The 10,177-nt window shown below is 47.0% G+C and overlaps 1 protein-coding gene across 2 annotated transcripts in view; it reads right to left on the bottom strand.

The window, feature by feature from the left end:
- Nucleotides 1-10,177, bottom strand: part of SPACA3 (sperm acrosome associated 3) — a 26,379-nt gene that overhangs the window by 5,114 nt on the left and 11,088 nt on the right. Inside the window, exon 1 of one of the 2 annotated variants that reach the window (XM_011937660.1) lies at nt 1,009-1,110. The exons of the other annotated variant lie outside the window; for it this stretch is intronic. The gene's annotated coding sequence lies outside the window, so the exon portion shown is untranslated. Of the gene's footprint in view, nt 1-1,008; nt 1,111-10,177 lie in introns of those variants that run through there. 2 annotated transcript variants of the gene reach the window in all.

Genomic DNA, 10,177 nt, shown 5'->3' with positions numbered 1-10,177 from the left:
CCCGTCTCGGCCTCCCAAAGTGCTGAGATTACAGGCTTGAGCCACCGCGCCCGGCCTAGAACAAATTTGTTAAATGAAAAGCCCAGCCCTGTGACACCTTGGATGGCTCCCACTGTTACTGCCCCTTCGAGGTCCACGCGGCCCTTCACGACCCTTCACGGCCCAGCCCTGCAGCCCACTCCCTCACTCATACATTATGTTCCAGCAATTGTTCTCTCACAATGACCTTACTATCTAGAACATTCACCCTCTCCTTTCCTCTACACGGTTAACTCTGACTCATACTTGAAGGGTCTCATCAGACGGGGTTCCCCAGTGAGAGTCTCCTGGCAGGTCACCGCCCCCCACACTCTCACATGCCCCATCTTCCACCTCCTCTGTCACACCAGGCTGGAATAGATGTCAGTCTTTCCCACCGCAAAGTTAACTTCTGAAGAATGGCAGCCGGTTTTATTTATCTGCAGAGTTGCTGGCGTGGAATAGCCGCTCAGGGGCTGCTTCTGAAATTCAAGTCCACAAAAGGCGTGGCCACAGGGATATAAGTCCTTCTCCTCACCAAGAGGGGAGTGAGAGGGAGGAGGCGACCAACCTGGTAGAGTTTGTCAAGTCTTTGAGCACCGTGCCAGGCCTTTCCCAGAGCTTTTCTAACTTAATCTCATCCAATCCTCTCAACAATCGAAACGAGTGGGATTAATATCCCTAAGTTGTAAAGGAGGAAACCAAATTGTCTGCTACACAGGGACTGTTTTTTGTGGAAAAGTGACTTAAAAGCAATTCCATCCTGACCATTTCACAGCAGCTCCAGAGTTTCTCTCTCTCTCTCTCTCTCTCTCTCTCTCTCTCTCTCTCTCTCTCTCTCTCTCTCTCTCTCTCTTTCTCTCAGCTGGTCAGTCTTCCAGGCCAGGACACCCCCATCCTAACCACCACCTTGTTTTTCTCCACCCCTCTCTGGCCAGACCAACCCAGGGCCCTGTTAACAGCCCCAGGAAGAAGGGAAAGGGGGCTCACTGATCAGGAGTGCTCCCACAGAGCTGAGACCACGGTGACAATGGCAGCAGCAGCAGTGGCCCAAAACCCTGCTGAAGATCAGGATGCCCCCCACAACCTCGCCAGGGCCCCAGGCACCCAGTGTTAAGAGAAGGCAGGCTCCAGGTCAACCGAGGGCCTTCTAGAACTCCAGCTCTGTGAGCTCATCTTCCACAAACAGCTCTGCCTGGAGCTTTGACTAGCCCACCAGAGCCCTTCAACTCAGGGCCCAGAGGCAGAGCAGGGGTATCTAATCCCAGCCCCCTGCATCTCTCTACCCCATCCCCCCAAACACACACACACACACACAAACACACACACATGCACACACACACACACTACATTGAAGGATGACACTTCCTCTCCTAACAGATCTTTCAGATGATTTCCCAGGGACAGTGGGGGACACCAGGGATGGTGATGCATGTGCAGGGATGGTGGTGGGTGCCCGGAGATAGTGGTGAACATGCAGTGGTGAACATGCCCAGGGACAGTAGTAGGTGCCCAGGGATGGTAGCAGGTGTGCAAGGACAGTGGTGGGTGTGCAAGGACAGTAGTAGGTGCCAAGAGATCATGGTGTGTGCAGGGATAGTAGTCGGTGCACATGGGCAATGGTGGGTGCCCAGGGATGGTGATGGATGTGCAGGGATGGTGGGTGTTCAGGGACAGTGGTGGATGTCTAGGGATGGTGGTGAATGTGCAGGAATGGTGATGGATGTGCCGGGATGGTGTTAGTGGGTGCCCAGGGATGGTGGTAGATGTTCAGGGATGGCAGTGGGTCCCCAGAGGCAGAGGTGAGTATGGAAGGATGGTGGTCCCAGTGTGCAGGAGCAGTGCCCAAGGATAGTGGTAGATTCCCAGAGATGGTGGTGTGTGCCCAAGGATCATGGTGGATGTGGAGGGATGGTGGTGCGTGTCCAGGGATGGTGGTGGGTGCCTAGGGATTGTGGTGGTTGCCCACTGCTTTTCCAGGCTGCCCATCTCACCATGGAGCTCCTTTGAATGCCAGAAAGTTCTTCCTTAATGCTGAGTTACAAACCACCCCCTTCTCCACCTGGATAATGGCCATTCAGTGTTGACAAGTGCAGGGCAAAGGTTACACTACTGACCCTAAAACTTAAAGGGCAGAGAGGTGGAAAGAAAGGGCATGAGGTGCCCATGTCTGTGCCTCACAGGGGCCCAGGCTTGGAGGCCGTGCAGCAGAGCACAGGCTTTGGGGTCAGGCTGACCAGGGCTGAACACAGGCGCTAGTGACTTCCAGCTGGATGACCTAAAGAAAGTGAACTCACTCTCTGTTTCCTCGATTCTCAAGTGGGGATGACAATACCAACTTCACAGGGTACTAGGAAGGCTCAATGAAACAGCAACAAAATGCTTAGTATCCCAGGTGCTCAATAAATAATAGTAATTACTACTGAGTGCAGAACACAGCCATGAAAGTGTCTAGTTGCACCATGTCCACCCTGTCTGCCTGGGCCCCACCCCAGGACAACCAAGTTAAAATTGAGTGTTGGCCCAGCATCAGCACCAGTGTTTTTCTTTTTTTTCTTTTCCTTTTTTTTTTTTTTTACTGAGGTAAGAACACTTAGCAGGAGACCTGCCCTCTTAACGTATAGTTAATGTGCAATCTATTATTGTTGATTGTACAGGACACTGCTGCACAGCAGATCTCTTGAGCTCATTCATCTTGCCTGACCGGATTTTCCATTTTTTTTTCTTTTTTTTGAGATGGAGTTCCACTCTTTTGCCAAGGCTGGAGTGAAGTGGCATGATCTCGGCTCACTGCAACCTCTGCCCCCTGAGTTCAAGCGATTCTCCTGCCTCAGCCTCTCGAATAGCTGGGATTACAGATGCACGCCACCACACCGGCTAATTTTTGTATTTTTAGTAGAGATGGGGTTTCACCATGTTGGCCAGGCTGGTCTCGAACTCCTGACCTCAGGTGATCCACCCTCCTCGGCCTCCCAAAGTGCTGGGATTACAGGTGTGAGCCACTGCACCCAGCCACCTGACTGGATCGTTAATGCTCATTGATTAGTAACTCCCTGTTTTGTCCTCCTGCCAGCCTCTGGTGACCACCATTCCTCTCTTTGATTCTATGAATTATTTCCTTTTCTGGAACTGGCATATTTCACTTCGCATATTGTCCTCAAAGCCCATCCATATTATTGCATATGTCAGAATTTTCTTCTTTTTTACCCGTGATTATTATTCCACTTTGTGTGTATATCACATTTTCTTTATCCATTAATCTATGTGTGTTAGTTTATTATGCATTGCTATAAAGGAACATCTGAGGCTGGGGAACTTATAAAGAAAATAAGTTTATTTGGCTCACAGTTCCGCAGGCTCTACAGGAAATATGGTACCAGCATCTGCTGGGCTTCTGGGGAGGCCTCAAGAAGGTTTTACTCATGATGGAAGGTGAAGGGGAGCAAGCATGTCACATGGCAGGAGAGGGAGCAAGAGAGAGGGGAGGAGATGCCAGGTTCTTTTAAACAACCAGCTCTTGCATGAACTAATAGAATGAGAGCTCACTCATTACCACGAGGCCAGCACCAAGCCATTTGTGAGGGATCCACCACCATGACCCAAACACCTCCTAACAGGACCCACCTCCAACACTGGAGATCACATCTCAACATGAGATTTGGAGGAGACACATGCCCAGACCGTATCACTGTGGATGGACACACGTTTCCACCTCTTGGCTTTTGTGAACAATGCTGCAGTGAACCTGTGGTGGTGTTGGGCTCTGTGTCCCCACCCAAATCTCAGCTTGAATTGCAATCCCCATGTGTCAAGGGAGGAAGCTCTAATTCCCACGTGTCAAGTGAGGGAGGAAGATTGGATCATGGAAGGTTTTCCCCCATGCTGGTCTCATGATAGTCAGTGAGTTCTCATGAGATCTAATGGTTTTCTAAGCATCTGACATTTCCACTGCTTGCACTTCTCTCACCTGCCACCATGTAAAATATGCCTGTTTCCCCTTCTGCCATGATTGTAAGTTTCCTGAGCCACCCCCACCAGCCATGTGGAACTGTGAGTTAATTAAATCTCTTTCCTTTATAAATTACCCAGTATCAGGTATTTCTTTATAGCAGTGTGAAAATGGACTAATACAGTAAATTGGTACCAATATATTGGGGCACTGCTATAAAGATAACTTGAAAATGTGGAAGCAATTTTGGAACTGAGTAACAGGCAGAGGTTGGAACAGGTTGAAGGGCTCAGAAGAAGACAGAAAGATGTAGGAAAGTTTGGAACTTCCTAAAGATTTGTTGAATGGTTTTGGCCACATTGCTGATAGTGATATGGACAATGAAGCCCAGGCTCAGGTGGTCACAGATACAGATGAGGAACTTATTGGGAACTGGAGCAAAGGTCACTCTTGCTATGCTTTAGCAAAGAGACTGGTGGCATTTTGACCTACCCTGGAGATCTGTGGAACTTTGAACTTGAGAGAGATGACTTAGGGTGTCTGGCAGAAGAAATTTCTAAGCAGCCAAGCATTCAAGATGTGACCTGGGTGCTCTTAAAAGCATTTAGTTATATGCATTCACAAAGAGATGGTTTAGAATTGGAACTTATGTTTAAAAGGGAAGCAGAGCATAAAGTTTGGAAAATTTGCAGCCTGACCTTGTGGTAGGAAAGAAAAACCCACTTTCTGGGGAAGAATTCAAATGGGCTACAGAAATTTGCGTAAGTAACCAGGAACCAAATGTTAGTAGCCAAGACAATGGGAAAAATGTCTCCAAGGCATGTTAGAGATCTTCAGGCCAGCTCCTCCCATCATAGGCCTGGAGTCCTAGGAGGAAAAAATAATTTTATGGGCCAGGCCCAGGGCCCTGCTCCTTTATGCAGCCTTGGCACTTGGTGCCCTGCATCCCAGCCACTCCAACTCCAGCCACAGCTAAAAGGGACCATGAATTCTGAGGGTGCAAACTCCAAGCCTTGGTGGCTTCCACATGGTGTTGGGCCTGCAGGTGCACAAAAGTCAAGAATTGAGGTTTGGGAACCTCCACTACATTTCAGAGGATGTATGAAAACACCTGGATGTGCAGGCAGAAGCCTGTTGTAGGGGCAGAGCCCTCATGGAGAACCTCTGCTAGGGCAGTGCAGAAGGCAAATGTGTGGTTAGAGCCCCCACACAGAGTCCCCACTGGGGCACTGCCTAGTGGAGCTGTAAGAAGAGGGTCACTGTTCTCTAGACCCCAGAATGGTAGATCCACCAACAGCTTGCACTGTGCAACTAGAAAAGCCACAGCCCCTCAATGCCAGCCGGTGAAAGCAGCCAGGAGGGAGGCTGTACCCTGCAAAACCACAGGGGCAGAGCTGCCCAAGACCATGGGAACCCACCTCTTGCATCAGCATGACCTTGATGTAACACATAAAGTCAAAGGAGATTTTAGAGCTTTGAGATTTAATGACTGCCCAGCCAGGTTTTGGACTTGCATAAGGCCTATAGCCCATTTGTTTTGGCCAATTTCTCCCATTTGGAATGGAAACTTTTACCCAATGCCTGTACGCCCATTGTATTTACTGTTTTAGCCCATTTTCACCCTGCTATAAAGAAATACCTGAGACTGGGTAATCTATAAAGGAATAAGGTTTAATTAACTCAAGTTCTGCATGGCTGTATAGGCCTCAGGAAACTTACCATCATGGTGAATTGGGAAGTTGGCAAATCTTATATGGCAGCAGGCAAGAAAAGTGCAAGCAGGGGAAATGCCAGATGCTTAGAAAACCATTAGATCTCATGAGAACTCTGGCTGGGCATGGTGGCTCATGCTTGTAATCCCAGCACTTTGGGAGGCCAAGGCAGGTGGATCACTTGGGACCAGGAGCTTGAGACCAGCCTGTGCAACATGGCAAAACCCCGTCTCTACTAAAAACACAAAAAAATTAAGTGTGGTGGCGTGCACCTCTAATCCCAGCTACTCAGTAGGCTGAGGCAGCAGAATCTCTTGAACTGGGAAGGCAGAGGTTGCAGAAAGCTAAGATCGTGCCACTGCACTCCAGCCTGACTTGGTCTCAAAAAAACAAAACAAAACAAAACAAAATCTCATGAGAACTCACTATCACGAGAACAGCATGGGGGAAACTGCCCCCCCCACCATGATCCAATCACCTCCCTCCCTCCCTCAACACATGAGGATTACAGATCCCTCCCTCAACACGTGGGGATTAAAATTCTAGATGAGATTTGAGTGGGGACACAGAGCCAAACCATATCAACATGGGAGTGCCAATATCTCTTGGAGATCATGATTTCAATTATTTTGGATAAATACCAAAAAACAGGATTGCCGGATCACACAGTAATTCTATTTTTAATTTTTTGAGGAATCTCCATACTGTTTTTCTTTTTTTTTTTTTCCTTTCTTTTTTTTTTTTGAGATGGAGTCGTATTCTGTTGCCAAGGCTGGAGTGCAGTGATGTGATCTTGGCTCACTGCAACCTCCGCCTCCTGGGTTCGTGCGATTCTCTGCCTCAGCCTCCCGAGTAGCTGGGATTACAGGCACCCACCACCATGCCTGGCTCATTTTTGCATTTTTAGTAGAGACGGGGTTTCACTATCTTGGCCAGGCTGGTCTTCAACTCCTGACCTTTTGATCCACCCGCCTCAGACTCCCAAAATGCTAGGAGTACAGGCATGAGCCACCGCACCCAGCCTCCATACTGTTTTTTGTAACAGCAGCACCATTTTGTATTCACACCCATAGTGCACAAGGGTTCCAATTCTTTCACGCCCTCACCACCAGCACTTGTCTTAGTTTTTTTTTAAATAATAGCCATCCTGACAGGTATGAGGTGATACTTCATTGTGGTTTAGTTTTGCATTTCCCTGGTGATTAGCTATACTGAGCATTTTTTCAAACACTGGTTGGCTATTTGTATGTCTTCTTTCAAGAAATGTCTATTTGGCATCAATATGTCTTTAAAGCTTCCCAGATGACTCTCACATGCAGCCAGGCTTCAGGTTTTATTGGAGGTGGAAGAGGGGAGAGCTTTATACTTGAGTTAGAAACCCCAATTCAATTTCTTGCTCTGCCCCAACTAGCTAACTAGTCTTGGAAAGTTAGCCTCCACTTCCTCATCATTGAAATGGAGTCATTACCCTGCCCCACCCACTGTAAGCTTGAGCACTGTACTTCATCTCCCCAAACCATGTTTCCCTCCCCTGTAAAATGGAAATAATAACCATCCCTCCCTCTTAGGTTGGTGGTGAATCTCAAGTGTCTCAATGCATGAAGATGCTTACCACTTGGAGTAGTACATTTTAGCTATTGTTTTTATTGCCTGGCCCTTGGTGGTGATTCTGTCTGGTCGAGTTTTGGGGGTTTTACTGCATCTGCCTGCTTTTACTATTTTATTGCTTCTTTTTATTGAGTAATCTTTCAGCTTATTTTATTTTATTGTATGTTTTGTTATTTCCCAGTCGCCGTTCACTTTTAAATGGGGAATAAGAAACAGAAGCTCAAAAGGAACAGTTATGAGGGCAGACGAGGCCCCAGTTGGAGATCAACAGGTCTTTATTTCCCTGCTGAGCTCTGCACAAGTGTTTCCTACCCCCAAAGTGAGCTCAGATTCTTGACCACATCCCAGAAGAGATACTCCTCTGCTCTCTCCAAGTTTAAGTTCTCCATCAGTCTCTCTTACATGCCTTATCCTCAGGCCTGGCAACACTTTAGAAAAACTACTGACTCCTGGGTCCCATCCCAAGCCATTTACACCAAAATCTCTGGGGGTAGAACCCAGGCATCTGTATGTTTGTAATGTTCCCAAGTGATTCCAAAGTGCAGCCAGGGCTCAGAGCCACTTCCAACCAAACTCTTATAGTTTCCTAAATGTGTGATGACATTTTGCATCCATGTCTTGTATGGGATCATATATTCATGTATGTCAAAATTGCTCTTTCTGACCCAACTCCCTGGCTAGAATCTAGTCCTTCTTAGAGCACTGTCAAAGCTTGACATCTCCCTCTGGACTCCTTGGGCTGACTTAGACAGTATCCAGTGGTACATTCTTGTACAGTGTTCAGTGCTAACTTACAATCTCAGCACATCCCACATGCTCTCAGTTCTTCTTTCTCTATCATTCGCACCAGACTAGCAGATGCCTGATTTGTGTCTCTCATGTCTATTTTCCCAGCATCAAGAACAAAGATTTTTAGATGCTGGGTGAGTAAATAAATGAAGAAATTAATGAAAATCACCTAGTTAGTTGATTCAGAAGAAACTTAGCCCAGAAGACTTGGTCAGAAGAGTCCTCAGGCTGGCCACAAGGAACGTGCCAGGGTCACTGTAGGCAAAGAGAGAACGGGTCCTCCTCTGGCTAAGCAGAGAGAGCTTAAAGTCCATAGATCAAGATTCTCACCTGATTCACCCTGCTCTTTTCATCAGTGGGCACAGTACATGGGGGTAGTCACGTGGCATTGTTGGCAGGAGGACTGCGGTGTGTAAAGCCACTTATTCCTACACTAGTCTCACACCACTGTATTCCTTTAGTGTTGTGTCTCCTTTACTATTCTATCTTGTCCTGTGTAATGGTTAATTTTATGTGTCCACTTGACTGGGTCACAGGATATTTGGTTAAACATTTTACTAGGTGTTTCTATCCTGGGTGCTTTAGATGAGATGAACATTTTAATTGGTAGACTGGATTGCCCTCCCTAAGGTGGTGGGTGGGCCACATCCAATCTGTTGAAGTCCTGAATAGAAGAAAAGGCTCACCTTTCCCAAGTTAAGAGAGAATTCCTCCTGCCTGCCTGCCTGCCTGCCTGACAACTAAGACATCACGTTTTTTTCCTGCCTCCAGTCTCAAACTGGAACATTTGGCTCTTCCTGGGTCTTGAGTCTGCGAGCCTTCAGACTGGAACTACAATATCAGCTCTCTTTGGTCTCCAGTTTGCCCTCTCACTCTGCACATCTTGGGATTTGTCTCCATAATTGTGTAAGTCAATTCCTTATAATACATTTCCCTTGGCCAGGTGCTGTGGCTCCCACCTGTAATCCCAGCACCTTGGGAGGCCAAGGCAGGAGAATTGCTTGAGGTTAGGAGTTTGAGACCAGCCTGGGTAACAAAGCAAGACCCCCATTTCTACAAAAATGAAAAATAAAAAATTAGCTGGGCACAGTGGCATGTGCTGTAGTCCCAGCTACTGAGGATGCTGAAGCAGGAGGATCCTTGGGCCTAGGAATTCAAGGCTGCAGTAAGCTATGATGGTGCTACTGCACTCTGGCCTGGGTAACAAAGCAAGATCCTGTTTCAAAACCAAAAATTAAAAATATATTAAAAATATATATATATAGATAGATTGATAAGTAGGTACATAGATAATAGATAGATAGATAGATAGATAGATAGAGAGATAGAAACATAGATACATAGAATGATATGGTTTGGCTGTGTCCCCTGCCAAATCTCATGTTGAACTGTAGTTCCCATTATCCCCACTTGTTGTGGGAGGGACCCAGTGGGAGGTAACTGAATCATGAGGGTGGACTTTTCCCATGCTGTTTTCATGATAGTGAGTAAGTCTCATAAGAGCTGATGGTTTTATAAAGGGCAGGTCCCCTGCACATGCTTTCTGCTCTCTTGACTGCTGCCATGTAAGATGTGACTTTGCTCCTCCTTCACCTTTTGCCATGATTGTGAGGCCTCCCCAGCCATTTGGAACTGTGAGTCCATTAAACCTCTTTTTCTTTATAAATTACCCAGTCTCAGGTATTTCTTCCTAGCAGTATGAAAATGGCTGGGCATGGTGGCTCACGCCTGTAATCCCAGCACTTTGGGAGGTTGAGGTGGGTGGATCACCTGAGGTCAGGAGTTCAAGACCATCCTGATCAACATGGAGAACCCCCATCTCTACTAAAAAATACAAAAATTAGCCAGGTGCGGTGGTGCATGCTTGTAATCCCACCTACTCTGGAGGCTGAGGCAGAAGAATTGCTTGAAACTGGGAAGTGGAGGTTGTGGTGAGTTGAGATTGCACCATTGTACTCCAGCCTGGGCAACAAGAGTGAAACTCTGTCTCAAAAAAGAAAGAAAGAAAGAGAGAAAGAGAAGAAAGAGAAGAAAGAAGAAAGAAAGAAAGAAAGAAAGAAAGAAAGAAAGAAAGAAAGAAAGAAAGAAAGAAAGAAAGAAA

Source organism: Colobus angolensis, unplaced genomic scaffold (assembly GCF_000951035.1).
Source record: "Colobus angolensis palliatus isolate OR3802 unplaced genomic scaffold, Cang.pa_1.0 Scaffold167, whole genome shotgun sequence".
Classification (NCBI taxonomy): domain Eukaryota; kingdom Metazoa; phylum Chordata; class Mammalia; order Primates; family Cercopithecidae; genus Colobus; species Colobus angolensis.
This window is presented reverse-complemented; position numbering and strand designations above follow the sequence as displayed.